Source organism: Notamacropus eugenii, chromosome 5 (genome assembly GCF_028372415.1).
Source record: "Notamacropus eugenii isolate mMacEug1 chromosome 5, mMacEug1.pri_v2, whole genome shotgun sequence".
Taxonomy (NCBI): domain Eukaryota; kingdom Metazoa; phylum Chordata; class Mammalia; order Diprotodontia; family Macropodidae; genus Notamacropus; species Notamacropus eugenii.
In genome coordinates, this window is record NC_092876.1 from 435,023,171 (window position 1) to 435,045,566 (window position 22,396).

At 37.7% G+C, this 22,396-nt stretch overlaps 1 long non-coding RNA gene across 1 annotated transcript in view; it reads left to right on the top strand.

Moving 5' to 3' along the window:
• The window catches only part of LOC140503109 (uncharacterized), a 46,665-nt gene that overhangs the window by 15,853 nt on the left and 8,416 nt on the right, over positions 1-22,396 (top strand). The window contains exon 3 of the long non-coding RNA XR_011966703.1: positions 148-320. This is a non-coding gene — a long non-coding RNA (uncharacterized lncRNA). The remainder of the gene's footprint in view (positions 1-147; positions 321-22,396) is intronic.

Genomic DNA, 22,396 nt, shown 5'->3' on the forward strand with positions numbered 1-22,396 from the left:
AACATAAAATACTGACCCTTTTAGTGAGTGCTTAGAAAATGCTTTATTATTATTGTTTGTGTAAACGGACATGAATTAATATCTGTTTATTTAATTTCCCTCATTTTGTACTTGTTACTGTTGATGATCTTTCTCTGACCTCCCCAGAATGATCAAGCACAGTTTTCTGGTACGCAGGAGGCTGCCTTCAGGGTCTAAAAGCAGCTGGGAACTGCTTTTGAAGGACACACTACTGTTCTTTGCCAATGGATGAACGGGAGGGCCAGGGCCACATTCAGGTTGCACAGTCATTTGTCCCATGCTCATTCAGCTGACTAAAGGTAATCATTTTATATTTTCATTTCTTTTAAAGCCACCAGCAGGTGAACTACAAGGTGCTATTTGCTATTGCTTGACCATGCTGTGAAATGCCACGTAAAATCACTTAGCCAAGCTTTTGGAAATTGGAGCCTAAAAATATTTTGGAGAAAGGAAAGAGTAAACACAGAAAGGGGATTTGTTGTGCCTCCAAAGGGTAAAATTTGCTTAAATACGCAGAAGTGGTATGGGTCTTATATTAGTGACGTTCATAGTTTTCTATCAGTGGATTATTTTGTAGGCATAATAACACTGTTTGCTTAGTGTTTTGGGGGTTTGTATAGCTCAGGCAATATTCACAGCACTGAGGATGGCTATGAATATGCTGACATAGTTCTGAATTGTAGAGTATAAAAGACCTTCCATATGGAAGACAGAAGAAAAACATTTATTCAGACACCAGCAAGCCAAATCCCAACACCAGAAAGTCAAATCAGTCATAGTAGCCAAGAAATCAATAATACATTAGCACTGTGGAGGACAAAGGCATTCCCAGGCTCCCCTCCCCTTCTGCCCCCTCCATGCCTTCTCACAGGCAAACACTCATGAGCCTTGCTGTGCTTGCTGGCTGGGCTGCATCTTCTTTCTCTGCCCTGACTGGTCTCATTCACTTCCTCCCAGTTCTGTTCCACCCTTCCTGTTCTACCTGTTCAACAAGCTCCTCCCACCACATGTGATTTAGGCTATCAGGTGATTTAAGTAGGTCTCATGGGCCTATTAATGAATGAGAAAGATCTCTCCATTTAAATGGCTATTACAGTGTTACAACACTTTTTCCTCCAATTAGCACTGGGGGTGGAGGGTGGTACTTCCATGGGAGCCAGGGTCCTTTAGGTCATATTGGTGGAGACTTAGACCCCACATATATCCTGAGATTCCTAGAGAAAATGCTTGGATTTGCCCTTTTCTGGCTCGGGGTAAAATGAGTCAAAGAAAAGAAAGTCTTAAAATTCTTTTGAGGGACATTCCATACTCCTGCTTTAAGATCAGAGCCCCTTACCTAGCATGGATAAGTTCAGACCTTGGGGTGCTGGGTCATGTTACAGCTGGATGAAGAAAATGAGACTTTGAGATGAAATGACTTGCACAAGGTCACATTGCTAGTGAGAGTTATTGTGGTGGAAAGGGTACTGAATTTGGAGTCATAAGACCCAAGTTCAAATCTCATCTTTGCCATTTTCCTAAAAGTGTGACTTTTATGATTTTACAAAGTGTGACTCTGGTCAGGTCACTAAATTTCTCTCAGTTTTGGTATTCCCATCTATAAAATGAAGATTTTAGATGACCTCTAAGGTCCTTTTGGTTTCCAACTCCATCTTATGATCCTAAATGTGGAGACCTTAACTAGAATCCAGATCTCCAGACTCCAGGGCCAGTGCTCTGTCTAGTACTCCATAAAACTGCTTCTGCTTAGGAAAGGTATCCCTTTCGTGGCTATACATTTAGAAATGTTGACTTCTTGATTTTCAAAATGTTAAATGTTGTTGTGAATCGCTAAGTAAACAACAAAAAAGAAAACACATTTTTTACCCCTAAGATATTCTGTGTCCTTTGCTCCAGAGGCAGATCTCCAATGAAGCACATCTGTCATATGCATTCCTGCCTCTGAACCTTTTCCTCAGTTGTTTTTCCCTTTATCTCCAAATCCTATCCATCCTTTAAGGTCTTACTGTTCTCAGAAGTTTCTTCTGACTATTCTAGCCCATGTCGATATCTCCTTTCTCTCAATTTCTCTTGCAACCATGGTTAACATGATACCACTTTTTCTCTCATTGTTCTCATGGTCTATTTCTTCATTTAGACCAGGGCTTCTTAAACTTTTTCCACTCAAGACCCCTTTTTACTTCTTTGCTTTGGCAGCATTGGCATTGTGTGGCCTGAGGGCATGTGCAGTGCAAAGTGCACATGCTGTGTGTTCTGAACTAAGGCTGAAGTGAGGTTGTACAATGCAACATGGGCAAACACTGCCAGAAACCCTGTGGATTCATTATGTATTTGATTTTTAATTAATTTTTGGTCATTACATGTTCAGAAACATTTTACTGTTGCCAAATTTTTTGAAATCCCACATAGGGTCACAACCCACAGTTTAAGAAGTGCTCATTAGACCATAGGCTTTGTGGGATAGGAACAAGGGGGCAGCTGATGGTTAAATTTTCATTGTGAGCTTTTATACCGTGGACATCAGCCAGTACTATAAATCTGGGCTTGGTTTATGGTTTTGTTGTTTGTCTAGACTTCAGAAAGTGTTAGAGAGAATGTCAATAATGCATATTAAATTTAAAAGTATGTCTTGATTACATTCCCCAGCCTGAGTCACTTGTTAAGTATTATCAGTACACTGCTGGAAGGAGCTGTAGATATCCCTTTTTGTATTCTTACTGCCTACCACAGCACAGTCAGTCTTATGTAGGCCTTTAGTTGCTGTCTGTCATCATTATTGTAACCCATTACCTAACTTTGGTCTCATATCAACCAGGTTTAGTTTTGAGAGTTACTCTAAAAAAAAATCATTCTTTTTGACTCAGATTGTTCCTACTCAGGGCTTACTCTAAGAAATTCATGAATTGAGTTCATGTCTGAGTCTTCAAAGATGTGGATAAAAAGCCTTTCCTTCTAGATCTCATACAAGCTCTTAAGGCAACAATGAATTCAGCTCATACCAGGAAGGAATGGGTTGGATAATGCTTACTACCTGTGTGACCATGAGCAAATTACTTTTTTTAAAATTAAAATTTAATTTTTTAAATATTCATTAAAAAACCAAAACTTTGGGTTCTAAATTCCCTCCTCTGGCTCTTTCCCCACCCATTGAGAAGGCAAGTTTTGTGATGCCCATTATACATGTGAAGTCATGTGAAATGTATTTCTATACTAGTCAGGTTGCAAAAAAAGTGGAAAACAATGTTTTAATCTGCAATCAGAGTTTATCTGCTCTCTCTCTGGTGGTGGATGGCATTTTTTGTTATGAGTCATCTGAAATTGTGGGTCATTGTATTGAAAGCAGTTAAGTCTTTCACAGTTGATCATTGTTAAAAATTGAATATTATACAATGTATAATGTTCTCCTGGTTTTGCTCACTTCACTTTGCATTAATTCATATAAGTCTTTACTTTGCATTAATTCATATGTCTTCCCGGAGTTTTCTGAAACCACCTCCCTTGTCATGTTTTATACCACAATAGTATTCCATCACATTCATATACCACAACTTGTTCAGCCATTCCCCAACTGATGAGGTTCCCTTTAATTTCCAGTTTTAGCCATCACACAAAAACCTGCTATGAATATTTTTGTACATATAGATCCTTTTCTTTGATGTCTTTGATATACAGACCCACTAGTGATATTACTGGATCAAATGGTATGCACAGTGTAATCGACATTTGGGCATAGTTCCAATTGTTCCTCAGAATGGTTTGACCAGTTCACAACTATACCATTAGTGCATTACTGTACCTATATTTCCGCATCCTCTCCAGCAGTTTTCCTTTTCCTCTTCTGCCAATCTAACAGGTATGGGGTGGTACCTCAGAATTGTTTTAATTTGCATTTCTCCAATCCTCAGTGATTTAGAGCATTTTTTATGTGTCAGTTGATAGCTGTGATATCTTCTTTTGAAAACGGCCTGTTTGTGACCATTTATCAGTTGAGCAATGGCTTTTATTTTTATAAATTTGGTTCAGTTCCCTATATATTTGAGAAATTAGGCCTTTGTCAGGGAACCTTACTGTAAAATATTTTTCTCATAAGCAAGTTACTTAACTTTCATGGGCCTCAGGCTCTGCAAGTGTAAAATGAAGCAGTTGCACTACGTAGCCTCAGAGGTCCCTTTCAGGTCTAGATATGGGATCCTATGATCCTAACTGGTCATTCTAAGTTCCATCTGAAGGTCTCCAGGGAGATTTTCCAGGGAATGGGATCTCTCGAGATGGCCCATCCATTCCTCTCAGAGACAACTGTGATTGTTAGGAAATTTTTTCTGACATCAAGTATACATTTTCCTCTTTGAAGCTTCTGCTCTATTGTTCCTGGACCCTTTGGGGTCAGAGCTCATTGGTGGATGAGATTAGTGGCCCTTGCAGCACACTGAGAAGTAAATTAAGAACTTTGCTCTCATTCAGTGGTTCCTGGTTAGTGGTTTGTTAACCTCTTGCGGGTTCCCACAAACAAAGTCTTTAGTGGCATTTTAAGCAGCAAATAGTTTTAAGGAATATTATGAGTATTATATTAGATTACTCTGGGACTTCCCATTGTATTTTTGTTATTATTATTGAAAGGGGTTTAAATGATCAAATGAGATAATTGTTTAAAAAAAGTGCTAAACAGTGCCTGGTGCAGAGTAGGTACTACATAAACGCTTATTGCCTTCCCTTCCCTGCATGCTTGGTTTAGTGGAAAGGACCCTAGGTTTGGAGTTAGAAGACATAGTCTGTAGTCCCAACCCTGATTCTTGGCTTCTGTTTGACCCGGCACAAGTCACTCGGCCTCAGAGCTTCAGCTTCTTGATGTATGAAATGGAGGTTACGATATTTATATTAACTTGTCTCTCAGAGTTCTTGTGAGGAAATTACTTTGCAAATCTCAAAGTGCTAAATAAAATGATACTACAGTTCAATTCTGTTAACTTATGTCTATTTTCTTCTATAAAAGGGGAATATTGCTTACGTGACTATCTCACGGGGTGAAGACCAAATGTGATAATGAATATTACAGCACTTTGTCAACCCAACGATGGTCTTTAGGTTGTTGTTATCGATTCATTTCAGTCATGTCTGACTCTTTGTGACTCCATTTGGGGTTTTCTTGGTAAAGATACTGAAGTAGTTTGCCATTTCCTTCTCCTGCTCATTGTACACATGAGCAAAGTGAGGCAAATCGGGTTGAATGAAATGACTTGCCCAAGGTCACACAGTTAACGTCTGAGGTTGGATTTGACCTCAGGAAAAAGAGGCTTCCTGGCTCTAGACCTAACTCTCTAACCACTAAGTCACCTAGCTGCTTGGTCTTTAGTATTGGCAGTTATTATGATTGTAACTCATGGCCTAGCACTGACTGCTTTGGTCTTATGTCAGCTAAGAAAAAAAAATCATTCTCTTTGGCTCATCTTATTCCTACCCAGGGCCTACTCTGGGAAATTCCTGAAGAGAGTTCATGTCCTTGTCTCCAAAGATGTGGGCAGAAAAGTCTTTCCTCCTGGATCTCATACAATCACTTAAAAAATGCTAATATTGAGTACATGATAGTCTTTATTTGCACAGTCAATGGAAAAGACACAAAAGACTCTTCCAAGAAGCACTCGGTCAGTCTTTTGGCGTTTATTAAGCCCCTACTATGCGCCAGGCACTGGGCTGAGCACTGGGGATATAAAGAAAGGGGAAAAAAAAACTAGTCTGAGCTTTCAAGGAGCTTACAATCTAATAGTTGTGACATTACCAGAAAAGAAAGAAAAGAAAACATAAAGGATTCTTGATAGTTCATAAACAGTTAATTCAATCCCTCCCCACTCCATGGTCCTAAGATTTTCCATACATAGCATTACTCCTTTGTGTTCTCAGAAAGTGAAAGCATTTCTGGCTTCCAAATGGACAACTTCCACACACTCAAGGGAGCTGGTCTTTAATTCCCCAGAGCCCCATTCAGCCTGAGGGTACTTGTTTCTCCCCAGAATCCCCTTATTGGAAAGAGAACACAAATGAGGTTCCTCTTCCTTCCCAGTGACCCATGTGCTCCAAATAGCTCATACTAATAATGAATGCCATATCCAAGTCCCTTCCTGCTCTTTATCATGACTTTTAGTAGATTAATTTGGTCAAGCAGTTCTCCTTTTAAGAGAAGATCAAATTCTTGACATCTTCAACTTGAAGTTGCTGGTGAGACAACTCCAGAGACTAATATCACCTGGGAAATCCAGTACCATTTTCATTTCCATCCTGCCCCCTCTTCCTTTCAGGTAGGATGTTGGTGTTTAGGAACTACATTATCTAAGCATTCCCTCCCTGGTCCATATGGATAAGCATGTGTATGCCTCTGCTAAAAGGTAGCCATTAATGATTGTTGGTGGAGGAGGATACCTATTGCACTCCTAGGAGTTCCCTGAAAAAATGGCATATGGGGCATATGGTAGAACTTCCTTTAATAACTCAGCACAATGGGTGGCTCTTTCAAACAGTATTCTACAACAATGGAAGCCAGCGAGGTTGTCTCCAATACGAAGGAGTCCAACCCAGTCAATTTATCTTGGAGGCATCCCCCATCAGTGAAGTCCATCCTGGGGATAGAGTGGGCCATGCCTATCCCCTTTATAGGCAGATACAGTCAAAAGTCTCCCAGAAAGGCTCACCTACCGATAAGTTCATCAAATTGATCAGGTAACTCCCTTAATCAATCCTCAATGTGAATTTTTTTTCTTTTTACCTTTAAAAACTTATTTTATTTTAAATTTGTGAACAAAACAAGCATCTCCATAACATAGTATAATAAAAAAGTTGATTACATGTGAAACTGCTTATTATGTACAACTTACTATTCCTTATAAATATATAATAAAGTTGTCAAGTGAATTTCTTTTTCTTTAACTTTTTTCTCTTTCTCCCCAGATGGCTACCATTAGACACAAATAGGCGTGTATGTGTGTATACACATATATATGTATATATATAGACACACAAATATATATATGTGCCCACATATATACATGCAAATATAATAAATATGTATTTAATTATATATGTATAAAAATAAACACACACACATAATTATTGTCTTTTTAGAAGTGACAGCTTGGCACAGTGGATAAGAATTTGTACTTAGAGTCAGTGTGACCTGCATTTAAATCTTGCTTCTGACATTAAATGGCTGTATGACCATAGACAAACCATTTCACCTCTGTCTGCTTCAAGCATCAGTCACTTGAGGTCTTGATCTGTGTGAGTGAAGCAGATTCCACACCCAGAGCTGTAAACTCCTGAGAGCAGAACCAGCATTTTATCGAAACTTTGAATTTTTGCTAGAGCCAACAAGACTGCGTACACAGCATGGACTAAATAAATGGCGGTTGAGTTGAATTAAACATGATCTAATGGTGAGAGCAGGGGACTGGAAATTGCCTTTGACTCCCTGTATAGCTGTTAATAAGACCACTTCTGCAGCTTTATTCTTTCTCCTCCCCAGTAAGGCCCATCCTAGTATGGCTAGGATGACATTCTCATCGGTGTCTATGAAATGGCGTCCTCTCATCATAGCCCCAAAGGTACAAGGAAATAATAAACACTATTACCTTAGCTTACAGATGGAGAAATTAAGGTGCAGAAAAATTCTCAACAGTTGTATTTTGCACTTGGGTGCCCAGGGTAAAATTTACAAGCATTCCTGGGCCAAGTGGTACCTCAGATCAACTTTTTAAGGTAAATTCAATCAAGAGGCACATAAAGGGTAACTTCAGGACACTGACCCCTGTGGACCAAGACCTCAGGACAAACCTGCTGCTCTTACCTCTTTGGTAGTTCCTGTGAATAGAGCAGAGGGTAGCAGGTTGGGATTAGGCCCAGGAAGACCTCACCTTGAGTGTAACTGCTGTTGGGGAGGAAGAATGCGCCTATTTTAACTATTCTTGCGAACATTGTACTAAGCTCAGTTGTTTCTATGCCGCTGTTGGAGTGTAAATGACATGATTGCCTTCTAAGATTTGCTGTCCTAGAGCAAAGCCCTCGTTGTCCCATCCTAGTCATTTCTCTCTTTACCAATAAAAGACTTCTCCAGGACCACCCAGGAATAGACCTGTGATTTCTGATTTTCCAAACATGCTGTCTTCTTTGTGAGTTCTGAGCTAATCTGTAAAAGGTGCCAAGGAATACTACTAAACTTTGGCCAGACTTTTAAGTAATGCACTGTTAACATGCACAGTAAACATTCCCTTATACCATGCTTTTTTGTTATTGTTTTGGGGGGTGATGGAGGAGGGGGAAATAGAAACTCTTGAGGGCAGAGAATATAACTTTGGGGAAATTTTTGTTCCAGCATTTATTCCAAAGGCTTCCTGTTAGTCACTTATTCTTACACACCAGCAGGGAATTGGAAGGTCTGACTCCACATGAATCAAGAGCTTTCAGTGTCATTTAGCAGAACATCTGTTTTTTTGTTTTTTTTTTTTTTTTTAGCCAAACCTCAGAACCTTGATCAGGAGTCCCAGAAGTTTACTATGTAAGGGATAAAGGTATGTGGAGAGGGGGAATGAAGAAGAGTGAGAGAGATGGCTGTAGAGAAAAGAAGAAAAGAAGGGTGGAGAAATCTGTCAGCTGGTAAGCCTGCAGCATCCTATTTATAACCCTCCTCTTGGATTTCAGTGATGTCATGGATTCCACAGGGGGTTTTCACCCAGCTGAACATGGGCTGCCTTCTGCTGTCTAACCTTGTCCTGGTTTGGATTAAGCAACATGGGAAGGCAGACAAAGAGTAGAGGAAAAGGAGAGAGCTTTACGTGGATAGTGAGGCAAAAAACAAAACAAAACAAAACTCCTCTGAAGGTCTCCTTCACAATTTCCCAGCTTCGTTATCACACTAGAACTTGTTTATTTCACCCAGGCAAAAGAGAGGAATTGCTTTATCTTCAGATCAAGGTTAAAAGGGCTGCAGCTGAGCACTCTCTTTGGTCTGGAATCCCACACACCTGTAAAGGTCATTTGTTCCCACCTCATTACAGAACCTAGATTGTCTTGCTATTTGAGTCTGTGTGAAAAATTGAATGCTGTGTCCCACATCTCCCATGTGGGCATGAACCACTGGTGAATGCCTGCTATACAGTGGCCTTGGCTGCCAATGTACTCTTTTTTAAAGTACCCTAGAAAACGTCATCTCTACACTGCCTGTGTGTCTCTGGGAGACATGAAATTCTAAAGGCGGTGCTGACTTACTTCCTTGGCATGGTGCTCTGATTCTGATGGGGTGTTATATTTCTCGTTAAAAGAGCTTAACCTAACAGTATTTTGGGTCAGAGCTTCCAGCAGTCTCAGGCTTTGTAATGATTCCACAAACATGAATGCATACCTATTGTATTCTAAATGCTCAATACTGTAACCTTAGATAAGAAAAGGTAAACTAAACTTCAGTGAGTCAAAGGCAAAAAAAAAAAAAAAAAGGGAATGTATCTTAGCAAGTAACAAAATAACAATTCATATCAGTGTAGCTCTTTCTAAATGAGAAAGTGCTTAGTGTCAGTTTTCTTAACTGATCTGCAAAACACCTTGGTCAGGTAGGGAGTGTGGCTGTGTCAACTCATCAGCGTAGGTGCTCTATGGGATTACAGATCACAGCCTGACTCTGCCTTCTCACGTGCCGATGTTGCCCACATACTTCCCAGGAGACCCACCTCAAATGCTGGGGGTCTTCAACGTCTCTTAACTAGGCACTAGCACTATATGTTTTGTGTTCTCTAAATAGTCCATGTTTTTGCATACTTGACTTCAGTGATATTATTTATACAACTCCTCGATAATATGTTGAAGTCTATTGGTAACCATTGCATGGCTGTTCATTCCTTTTTGGGTGACCTGTGATTTTGATTCTTCAGAGGTTTATTATAACACACTGGAAGAATAATGGGGTTAAAATTGTAAATTAAAGGGGTGTTCATCAGTTGGGGAATGGCTGAACAAATTTTGGTATATGAATGTAGACACTGTTTTGCCATTAGAAATGATGAAAGGGATGGTTTTGGAGAAACTTGGGAAGATTTATAGGAACTGATGCAGTGAAGTGAGCCAAAGCAGGACAGTAGTTTTTACTATAACATCAACATTTTAAAGATAAACAACTCTGAAAAACTTGAGAATTCTAATCAATGCAACAAGCAACCATTATTCCAGGGAACTAATTATGAAACATCCTCTCCTTCCCCTGTCAAAGGTGATGGATTAAATATGCAGAATGAGACAAACATTTTTGGACTTAGCCAATGGAGGGGATTTATTTTGCTTTATTATGCAAATTTGTTACACAGGTTTTTGTTTTTGTTTTTGCTTTCTTTTCCCTCTCTGATGGGGAGGGGGAGACAGGAGGGCTTGAAAATAGATTTTTCTTAATTAAAAGGAATATCAGAGTTAAAATATGGGCTTTTGCTTCAGGGAGAAGCATGGGGTCATTGTCTTGGCTCATTAACTCTTATTTAGGTTTCCGATGGAAAAAAAATAAGCAGACTCACTTTTGAATCCTTGAAGTATTTATTAGGGACTTGAAAATATATATACAGGCACACACACACTGGTTACATATTTATATTTTTCATATAGTGTTGGAAGGGTATTAATAAAACAACAATACCAAGCATATTTCATTGAAAAAAATCATAAACTTTTCATGTGACACTGAAAAGCTCACATGGACTTATAAGTAAGAGCTTATGTATTTGGGCTAATGGCCTCTGAGATGGACCTCAGCTGGGCTTCCTAAACAGCAGATGAATCTTCAGATGGGTTGGTTCTCACAATCAAGCCCCACAAAGACTAATGACTGCTGGTTAAATGGTTTTACTGTGTATTTGTGGAACTAAATTCTTATATTCTTCTTGAAGGCCATGGCAAAACCCAACTTGTCATTTCAAATATGCTCCTTTACTGAGTTGTTGACAAAGTCTGTGCCAAGTTTGTGAAATATCCTTATTAGGAAAATGCCAATGAGTCATTTGATTGATAGGCAGTGGCCAGTCTTTTCTGGCTATAGGGGTGGTACTTAAGTGGAATTACTCCACTGGCCAGATTGAATATTTGAACGTTTTAAGTACAGTAACAGCAGAATGTGTGTAATTAAACACTGAGTGTCACAAACCTGTTTTGTTTGTCTACCTAATTTAGAAATTCAAAGTGCTGGGCTATTTCCCAAATGCAGCTTAGCCCATTTTCTTCTGGCTTAATTCTGGGCCCAGCTCATTTTCCATCTGCAGTGTCTGTCCATGATATTTGTACTGATGAGTGAGCTCTATGGGTGCACATCCAATTGCTTAGTATTGTACGGTCATGGCACACCATCCATCAATGCATAGTAGGCATTCTTCATCAAGATTTTCCTGCATGGATTGCTAGTTTGAAGTTTTGAGTGATTATGAATTTCATTTGGGAAGCTTCTCAGCGTTCTAGCCCTTGATGCAGTTAGCATATATTGACCTCTTCAAACAAGGTAATCTGGACCTTATAATTTATAGGAAATATCTTTTCAAGTTGGACTTTGGGTTACACAACTCCTCATCTCCTGGTTTCCTTCAAGTCCCACCTAAAATCCCATTTTCTACAAGAAATCCTTCCTGTTCCTCCTTAATACTAATACCTTATATACGTTGAATATCTCTAGTTTCTACTATATATAGCTTGTTTCTCTGCAGTTGTTTTCATGTTGTCACTCACATCAGATTGTGAGCTCCTTCAGGGCAGGAACTGTCTTTTGCTTTTCTTTGTATCTGTAGTGCTTAGCACTTAGTAGGTATTTAATAAATGCTTATTGCCATCCCTGATTGATGTCACCATGATAATGACAAATGTTAGAAAGCTCCCTCTTTTATGTCTCACTTTTTATTAATAATCAGAGAATCATGAATTAGGGTATCACTTGTTGCAGAGGAATCTTATGTCTATCTTTTATTGATATTAACGTATGATCCACCTTGTGGAAGGAGAGAATTTGTTCTATCAAATCAAAAAAATTAAAAAAAAAATCAATAAAAATAAACAGTTGTGGAGGGTGAAGTAAAAAGCAGGAACTTGTTGCAGCTCTCCCCCTAAACCTAGTCAAAAACCTATAAAAATGGCTCTAAACAAATTCTGGAGCTGCAGAACCCATAGAATGATGGAGTGAAGCAAATCTCCAGCCCAAGACATCCTGAAAGGTTGACGGAAAGTGTCTATCATGCTGTGCTGGGAGCAGAGCACAGTCCAGAGTGGGCTGCCCTGGCATAGAAAGGATCTGAGCAAGCCTCTGAGGGACTGAATCTCTCGCACCTGTGGTGGTTTCCAGACTTCACAACCCCAAAACACCAAGGACAAATTGGAAGGTCAGTGGAAAAAACCTCCTGGACCTGTGAGAGAGGAGAGTGGTCAAGCCCCTGCTCCAGGGCAGTGGAGGGGGTGGAGGAGCCCATGGCACCTGCAGCAGCTGTATCTGGAGCTCTAGCCCCACAGATTGTTGGGGGATCGAGCAGCTGACAGTACACCCCACCCCAACTTGCACTGGAAGCAGAGAACTACCTTGACAAAGAGCTCAAAACTCAAGTGAATGGCTGGGGAAATGAGCAAAAATTGGAAAAAGAATTTGACTATAGAATCTTATTTTGGTGACAAGGAAGACCCAAATATACAAACAGAAGAAGACAATAAAGTCAAAGCTCCTCCATCAAAAGCCTGCAAGAAAAATATGAATTGGTCTCACATCATAGAAGAGGCCAAAAAGGATTTCAAAAATCAAGTAAGAGAAGTAGAGGAAAAATTGGGAAGAGAAATGAGAGTGATGCAAACAATTATGATAAACAAGTGAACTGCTTGCTAAAGGGGACCCAAAATAACTGAAGAAAATATCACCTTAAAAAATAGACTAACTCAATTGACAAAAGAGATCCAAAAAGCCAGCGAGGAGAAGAATGCCTTAAAAAGCAGAATTGGACAGATGGAAAAGGAAGTCCAAAAACTCACTGAAGAAAATTATTCCTTAAAAATTAAAATGGAGCAGATGGAAGCTGATGACTTTATAAAAAAATCAAACAATCATAAAACAAAACCAAAGAAATGAAAAAATAGCAGACAATGTGAAATATCTCATTGGAAAAACAACTTACCTGGAAAATAGATCCAGGAGAGAAAATTTAAAAACTATGGACCTACTTGAAAGCCGTGATCAAAAAAAGACCCTATACATCATCTTTCAAGAAATTATCAAACAAAACTGCCCTATTCTAGCACCAGAGGGTAAAATAGATATTGAAAGAATCCACTGATCACCACCTAAAAGACATCCCAAAAGGAAAACTCCTAGGAATATTCTAGCCAAATTCCAGAGTTTCCAGGCCAAGGAGAAAATATTGCAAGCAGCTAGAAAGAAACAATTTGAGTATTATGGAAACACAATCAGGATAACACAAGATCTAACAGCTTCTACATTAAGAGACCAAAGGGCTTGGAATATGATATTCCAGAGGTCAAAGGAGCTAGGATTAAAACTAAGACTCACCTACCCAACACAACTGAGTATAATACTTTAGGGAAAAAATTGGTCAGTCAATGAAACAGAAGACTTTCAAACATTCTTGATGAAAAGACCAGAGCTGAATAGATAATTTGACTTTCAAACACAAGAACCAAGAGAAGCATGAAAAGGTAAACAGGAAAGAAACGACTTTCTAAATCTGAACTGTTTACATTCCTACATGGAAAGATAATGTTTGTAACTCTTGAGACTTTTCTCAGTATTAGGGTAGTTGGAAGGGTTATATATGTATAGACAGAGGGCATAGGGTGAGTTGAATATGAAGGGATGATATCTAAAAAACATTAGGGGGTGAGAGAGGAATATTTTGGGAGAAGGAGAAAGGGAGAAATAGAATTGGGGTATATTATCTCATATAGAAGAGGCAAGAAAAAGCTTTTTCAATGGAGGGGAAGAAGGGGGAGGTGAGAGGAAAAGAGTGAACCTTACTCTCATTGGATTTAGCTTAAGGAGGGAATAACAAGCACACTCAATTTGGTGTGAAAAATCTATCTTACATTATAAGAAAGTAGGGAGAAGGGGAAAAGCAGAGAAAGGCAGAATGACAGAAGGGAGGGCAAATGGGAGGAGGGAATAAGTAGAAGTAAACACTTTTGAAGAGGGACAAAGTCAAAAGAGAGAAAAGAATAAATGGGGGCAGGATAGGATGGAAGGAAATACATAGTTTTTCACAACATGACTGTTATGGAAGTGTTTTGCATGACTACACATGTATAACCTATATTGAATTGCTTGCCTTCTCAATGAGGTTGGGGCAGAGAGGGAGGAAGGGGGAGAAGTTGGAACTCAAAGTTTTAAAAATGAATGTTAAAATTATTCTTACATGCAACTGGGAAATAAGACATATAGGCAATGGAGTATAAAAATCTATCTTGCCCTACAGAGAAATAGAGGGGAGGGTTGTGATAGAAGGGAGGGCAGATTAGGGGAAGGGGTAATCAGAATGCATGCTGTCTTGGGGTGGGTGGAGGGAGAGAGATGGGGAGAAAATTTGGAACTCAAAATCTTATGAAAGTGAATGTTGAAAACTAAAAACAAATAAATTAATAAAAAATTTAAAAAAGCAGTTGTGTATTGTTTGTGTACATACAGGTTCTAAAGAGAAAGATGTAGTCTGCTATAGAATGTGTGAAACTTTTCTCAGCTTTCATTTTCTGTATTTCTCATATTTCTCTCTACCAGGAATATATACTTTAGCCAAATAGGGCAAATGCTTTATGGTAGGAATTTTCCTATCCAAGGGATTGTACATTTTAATATTATATTTTTTCCTCTCCATGGCCATTCCCTCTCCAACATTCCTCCTCCACCTTTGCTTCTTTATTTGTTTAATAGAATTTTATTATTTCCCCAATTACATTTCAAGACCACGTTCATTTTTACAATATTTTGAGTTTCAAATTTTTTTCCCTCTCCCCATCCCTTATTCTCTTCCAAAAATGGTAGGCAATTTGGTTATATATAACCAAATACATACCTACATACCTACATACCTACATACCTACACACACACACACACATATATACATACATATATGTCCATTATACTGTGCTATCATGAAAAACATTTCCATATTAGTGTCAGTTGTGAAAGAAAAAAAACAGATGAAAGGGAAAAAACCCATGAAAAAGAACAAAGTAAGTAAAAAAAAAATGCTTCAATCTGCATTCAGAGGCCACAAATTCTTTATCTGGATGTAGACAGCATTGCCTTCATGAATCCTTTGTACTTGTCTTGGATCATTATCTTGCTGAGAAGAGCTGCCATTCATACTTGATTCTTACACAATGTTGTTGATATTGTACACAGTGTTTTCCTGGTTCTGCTCATTTTACTTTGCATCAGTTTGTACAAGTCTCCACATTTTTCTGAAATCTGCTTGTTCATCATTTCTTATTGCACAGCAGTATTCCTTTACATTCACATATCACATATTGTTTAGCCATTCCCCAGATGATGGGCATCCTGTCAGTTTCTAGTATTTTGCCACCACAAAAAGGACTGCTATAAATAGTTTTGCACATGTAGTTCCTTTTCCCTTTTTTAATGATCTCTTTGGGATACAGACCTAGTAGTGGTATTTCTGGACGACATATGCACAGTTTGGTTATCCTTTGGGCATAGTTCCAAAATGCTCTTCGGAATAGTTGGAATCAGTTCACAACTCCACCAACAGTGTATTAGTGTCCCAATTTTCCGACATCCTCTCCAACATTTATCATTTTCTTTTTTGTCATATTAGCCAATTTGATAGGTGTGAGGTGGTACCACAGAGTTGTTTTAAGTTGCATTTCTCTAATCAAAAGTGATTTAGAGTACTTCTTCATATGCCTATAGAAAACTTTGATTTCTTCATCTGAAAACTTCTTATTCATATCCTTTCACCATTTCTCAATTGGGGAATGGCTTGTATTCTTAGAAATTTGACTCCATTTTCTATGAAACTGAGAAGTGAAGCCTACATCAGAGATGCTTGCTATAAAGATTGTTTCTAAGCTTTCTGCTTTCCTTCTAAAATTGTTTTCATATATTTTTTTGTACAAAAGTTTTTAATTTAATATAATCAAAATTATATCTATTTTACATTTTGTAATGCTCTCTATCTCTTGTTGGGTCATGATTTTTTCCCTTCCCCACAGATCTGATAGGTAGACTATTTCTTGCTTTTCTAATTTGCTTATGATGTCTCCCTTTATGTCTAAATCATATACTCATTTTGACCTTATCTTGGTATATGGTATAATATGTTGGTCTATGCTTAGTTTATGTCTTATTGTTTTCTAATTTTCCCAGCAGTTTTGATAAAATAGTCAGTTATTATCCTAAAGACTAGAGTCATTGGGTTTATCAAATACTAGGTTACTATGGTCATTGAGCATGGTATCTTATGTACCTAATCTATTCCACTGCTCTACTACTCTATTTCTTAGCTAGTACCAACTAGTTTTGATGATTACTGCTTTATAATATAGTTTGAGATCTGGTACTGCTAGGTCACCTTCCTTTGTATTTTGCCCCCATCAATTTCCTTGACATTCTTGATCTTTTGTTCTGAATTTTGTAGTCCATTTTTTTCTAGCTCTATCAAATAAATTTTTTGTGGTATTTTAATTGGTATGACACTGAATAAGTAAATTAATTTGGGCAGAATTGTAATTTTTATTATATTGTCTCAGCCTACCCATGAGCAATTGATGTTTTTTCAGTTTATGACTTTATTTGTGTGAAAAGTGTTTTGTAACTGTGTTCATTTACTTCCTGGGTTTGTCTTGGCAGGTAGACTTCCAAATATTTTATATTGTTTACAGTTATTTTAAATGGAATTTCTCTTTCTGTCTCTTGCTGCTGGAATTTGTTGATCATATAAAGAAATGTTGATGATTTATGTGGGTTTATCTTTTATCTTGCAACTTTGCTAAAGTTGTTAATTATTTCGCATAGTTTTTAGATGGTTCTCTGCGATTCTCTAAGTATATGACCATATCATGTGCAAAGAGTGATAGTTTTCCTCACTGCCTATTCAAATTCCTTTGATTTTTTTCCTTCTCCTATTGCTATAAATAACATTTCTACAGCTTTATTGAATAAACTGGTGATAATGGGCATACTTGTTTCACCTTCATCTTATTGCATGAAGGCTTTTAGCTTATCCTCCTTACATATAAAACTTGCTGGTGGTTTCAGATAGATACTGCTTATCATTTTAAGGAATGCTCCCTTTATTGCTATGCTCTCTATTGTTTTTAAGAGAAAGGGATGTCATATTTTATCAAAAGCTTTTTGAGCATCTATTGAGATAATCATATGATTTCTGTTGGTTTTGTTGTTGATATGTCCAATTTTGGTGATAGTTTTTCTAGTACTAAACCAACCCTGCATGCCTGGTATACATCCCATCTGGTCATAGTATATACTCCTTGTATTATAATTGCCTTGCTAGTATTTTATTTAAAATTTTTGCTTCCATATTCATTAGGGAAATTGGTCTATAATTTTCTTTTGCTATTTTAGCTCTTCCTGATTTAGGTATCAGTACCACATTTGTATCATAAAAGAAGTTTGATAGGGCTTCTTTGCTTATTTTTCAAATATTGTTTTATATAGTATTGGAATTAATTGCTCTATAAATGTTTGGTAGAATTCATTTTCATTTTAATTATTGTTTCTATGATTTATTCTTTGATCCACTTATTTTTTAGGATTAATTAATTAGTTTTGCATTACATTTTCATCTATCTTTCCAGTGCCCTTTGTTGAATGCAATTTTTGTTGCATTATGATCTGAAAAGAATAAATTTTTCTGCCTTTCTACATTTGATTTTAAGGTTTTTTAATGCCCTAATACATGGCCACTTTTTTGTATAACATTTGGCTGTATAACAGCCATATGCTGCTGAGATAAAGGCATATCTCTGTTCCCATTCAGTTTTCTCCAAAGGTCTGTCATATCTAAATTTTCTAATATTCTATTTAGTTCCTTAGTTTCCTTCTTGTTTATTTTTTGGTTGGATTTATTAAATTTTGAGAGGGGACAGTTAAGGTTCCACCCCAGTATAGTTTTGCTGTCCATTTCTTCCTGTAACTCACTGAATTTTTCCTTTAAGAATTTGGATGTCATACCACTATGTTTAGTATTGATATTGCTTCTTTGTCTATGGTACCTTTTAGCAAAATTTAGCTTCCTTCCTTATCTCATTTAATTAGGTCTATTTTTTGCTTTTACTTTGTCTGAGATCAGGATGACTACCCTTGCTTTTCTTACTTCAGGTGAAGCATAATGTATTCTGCACCAGCCCCTTACTCTATGTGTGTCTCTCTGCTTCAAGTGTGTGTTTTTTTTTAAACAACGTATTACAGGATTCTTTTTTTTTTTTAATCCAATCTGCTATCTGTTTCCATTTTATGGGAGAGTTCATCCCATTCACATTTACAGTTACGATTAATAGCTGTGTATTTCCTTCCATTCTATTTTCTTCTCCTGTGTGTCTTGTCTCTCCTTTCACTCTTTTCCTCCTCTTCAGTGTTTTGCTTCTGTCTACCACCTCCCCTGATCTGCCCTCCCTCCTTTTAGTCCCGCCCATTTAATTTCATTAATTTAACCAAATTAAATTAGATTTACTTCTGCTCTTCTCCTTATGAAAACTTCAAATTCTCCTATTTCATTGAATAGCCATTTTTTTCCTCTTGATGTATTATGCTTAATCTTACTGGGTATATTCTTGGTTTTAGTTTTAGCTCCTTTGCCTTCTGGAATATCATGTTCTATGACCTCTAATCTTTTGATATTGCAACTGCTAAATCCTGTGTAATCTTGATTGTGGTTTCCCAATATCTGACTTGTTTCTTTTTGACAATTTGGGGTATTTTTTCCTTGATCTAACAGTTCTGAAATTTGTCTAAAATGTCCCTTGTAATTTTTATTTTGGGATGCATTTACTGAATTGATCAGTGGATTCTTTCAATGCCTTTTTTGCCTTCTGGTTCCAGGATAGCAGGGCAGTTTTCCTTGATAATTTCTTAAAAGAGGCTCTCCAGATTCTCCTTTTGATTATGATTTTCTGGTAGACCAATGATTCTGACATTGTCTCTCCTGGATGTATTTTCCAGGTCAGTTGTTTTTCCCATGAAGTATTTTACATTTTCTATTTTTTCATTCTTTTAAATTTTTTTGATTGATTCTTGAGGTCTCATAGAGTTATTAGCTTACACTTGCCCAATTCCAACTTTTTAAGGAGTTGTTTTCCTCAGTTAGCTTTTGTATTTTCTTCTCTAGTTGGCCAATTGTACTTTTTAAGGAGTTGCTTTCTTCAGTAGAATTTTGTATCTCTTTTTGCATTTGGCCAATTTTATTTTTTAAGCGTTTTCTTTTTCCAAGCTCTTGACTCTTTTTTTCATAATTATCTTGCATCACTCACATTTATTTTCTCACTTTTTCTTGTACCTGCTTTATATGTTTTTTAAGCTCTCTTCCATGAGTTCTTTCTGACCTTGAGACCAGTTCTCATTTTTCTTTGGGGCTTTGCCCATAGGTGTTTTGACATTGTTGTCCTCTTCTGAATTTTTGTCTTGATCTGCCCTGTCACCACAACAACTTTCTATGGTCTGATTCTTTTTTTGTTGTTGTTTCTGCTCATCTTTTTTTGTCCTTTTTCCTGTCTTTTAAATTTGAACTCTGCTCCCAGGATGGAAGGAGTACTATCTCAGGCTTCTTATTCTGGGGGCTGTAGGCCCTGACTGTTTACCTGGTGCTGCATTGATGTTGCCCTGAGACTCACATGGACCCACATGTCTGGTAGTGCACAGAAGGGATGGTGTGAGGGTAGCTAGTATTGCTGGTAGGAGTCTGGCAGCTTATCTATTGCTGAGCCAGGGTCTTAGTGCTATTGTCTGGCATGTGCTGAGGCCTCATCTCCTTGTGTACTTTTAGAAAGAAATTTTGTAATAACCTCTTTGTTGTTGTTCTTGGTTACTGTGGTTGATGCCCCCCTCCCCCATCTTTTTTGTATGTCTGTTGTTTAGGGATATTTGAAAAACAAATAATTTGTTCAGATCTGGTTTTCTTTCTATCTTCAAATGCCTCTTTTTAAAAAATGAGTATCAATCTTTTTTAATTAGTGGTTTATCTCAGATTTGTAGAGTGTGTCACTTCAGGTTGCTTCTTGAGCTCCTTTGCTATTCTGAACACATTATGATAGTTCCCAATTAGTGCAAACAATGAGTTTTCATGTAGCAGTTACATTATTTGAATTCACACTACATATTGGGGCTGGAACCAGTTACCATCTTTTACATAATTATATCTATGAATAGTGTGAATGTGAATATCTATGACCACTCCACGGTATTCATTATTTTCACTAAATGGGACCAGCTCTATTATTCCATTTCCTCCTATGGCTTCAGGAGAGTCATTAAGTTTTCATCCTTTTATATTTGACTGTTTTTCTTCAGGTTGCTTGTGGGATTTGTTGTTTGTTATTGGAAATGGTCAATTTAACCACTACATGTATCACAGTTTGAGGCATAGGGTGATTATTGTTGTTGTGGTTTTTTTGTGGTGGTGATCTTTGGATTCTTTCATTTGTTACTTTATTTTCTCTGTTCAGAAGTTTGGGGCAGTTTTCTTGTATTATTTCCTGCACTGAGGTGTTTAAGCTTTTTTTGACTCGTCTTGTTTTCCTGGGATTCCTTTAATTCTTAAGTTGTCTCTATGAATCCTGTCTTCAAGATCAATAGGTTTTACTTAGATTAAGATTTCAACATCACATTTTTATTCTCTTCTTTCAGATTGTCCTTCACTTCTGTGTATTTGCATTCCCAACCAATTATTCTCTTTTGTTTCTTTGGTGAAAATTGCTACTGTGGATTCAAGTTTTCCTTTTCTGCAAATTATTTCTGTTGTATAGACCAGATTTTCTGAAACATTTTCTACCTGCAATCCAGTAACCAACAGCTTAAGAAGTGGCTGTTGTAGACCATAAATTTTGCTTGCATAATTTTTATTGCACTTCTAAACTATTTAGGAATATTCTGCTGTAGTTCCATAATCTCTTGGAAACCTATAAGATCTTCTGCTACATTGGGTATTGGTTAAGTTTCCTTTCTCTTACAATGTTGATTCAAAACTTTGTGAACTCGTTTACCTGATCTGGAGGCCATATTCCCTTCTGTTATAAATATTTTCCCTGTTGGTTTATCAGCTTATGCTCAAGGTCTTTAACTACATTTTTTTCCTCCTGAGATATCTGGTAATTTCAGTCTTTCCCCCTTTTTTTCTCCTGCTGCTTACTTTTATGACTCCCCTGTTTTCATTCATGGTTTTCTTGAAGGATGGATTTCAAAGACCCTCTTGCTTCTGGCTAATTCATGGTTCATCAGTTTCTGTCTCATCCCAAGTGACTTCTGGGTTGCAGACTGGCCCTAGCTAGATGCTGAGCCCTTTCCCTCTGACTTAGGGGAGTACCATGCAGCCACAGATATGTGTCGCACCTCCTTTCCCTCTCTTCCTTTGTTGTCTGACTGAGTTCTGTTGCGGCACAGGGTACTGCCATTCTGCTATCACAGCCTGAGAAAATTTCTGCTGTGTGGATCTTCAAAGCCCTAGGAAGAGGAGGAAGAAGTTTGGATGGAGGGCAGAGTTGACTTGTTAGAAATCACCTTGTGTAGTTTTGCTGCCAGGAGTATGGGGTTAAGACTAGGGGAGGGGGTGCTGAGGGTGTACATCAGTGGCTAGGAATTATACTTCTTTTTTTCCTTCTTTCTTCCTTCCTTCCTTCCTTCCTTCCTTCCTTCCTTCCTTCCTTCCTTCCTTCCTTCCTTCCTTCCTTCCTTCCTTCCTTCCTTCCTTCCTTCCTATGTATCTATGTATCTATCTATCTGTCTGTCTCTATCTCTCTTTCCTGCATTTATCTATAAACATATTGTATTCTTCTCTTCCCTTTCCCCCCAGAGGAATGTGGCTATCCTTCTCTAGATAAAAATATAATCTATTTTCATTGGTTTGGGTTTGTATTTTTGAGTAGGGAAAGTGTGAATGGGATGGAGGAAGCTAGTGGTTTGTTAGAATACACTGAATTACAACAAAAGACTTGGAAACTGCTCCTCTGTCCAAATAGCCAGGATCATTGCTTTGGCTTGAGACTCAAGAACTTTATGTTTTATTAATAACTTGGAGAAATTTCCAGGCCATGACCAAAAAGAGGAAGGACTAGAAATTTTCTCTGTACCTTACGACTTTTCAAACCTCTCCAAGGGAATACCTCTTGTTTCTATTTATCTAGCACAGGGGTTAGGCA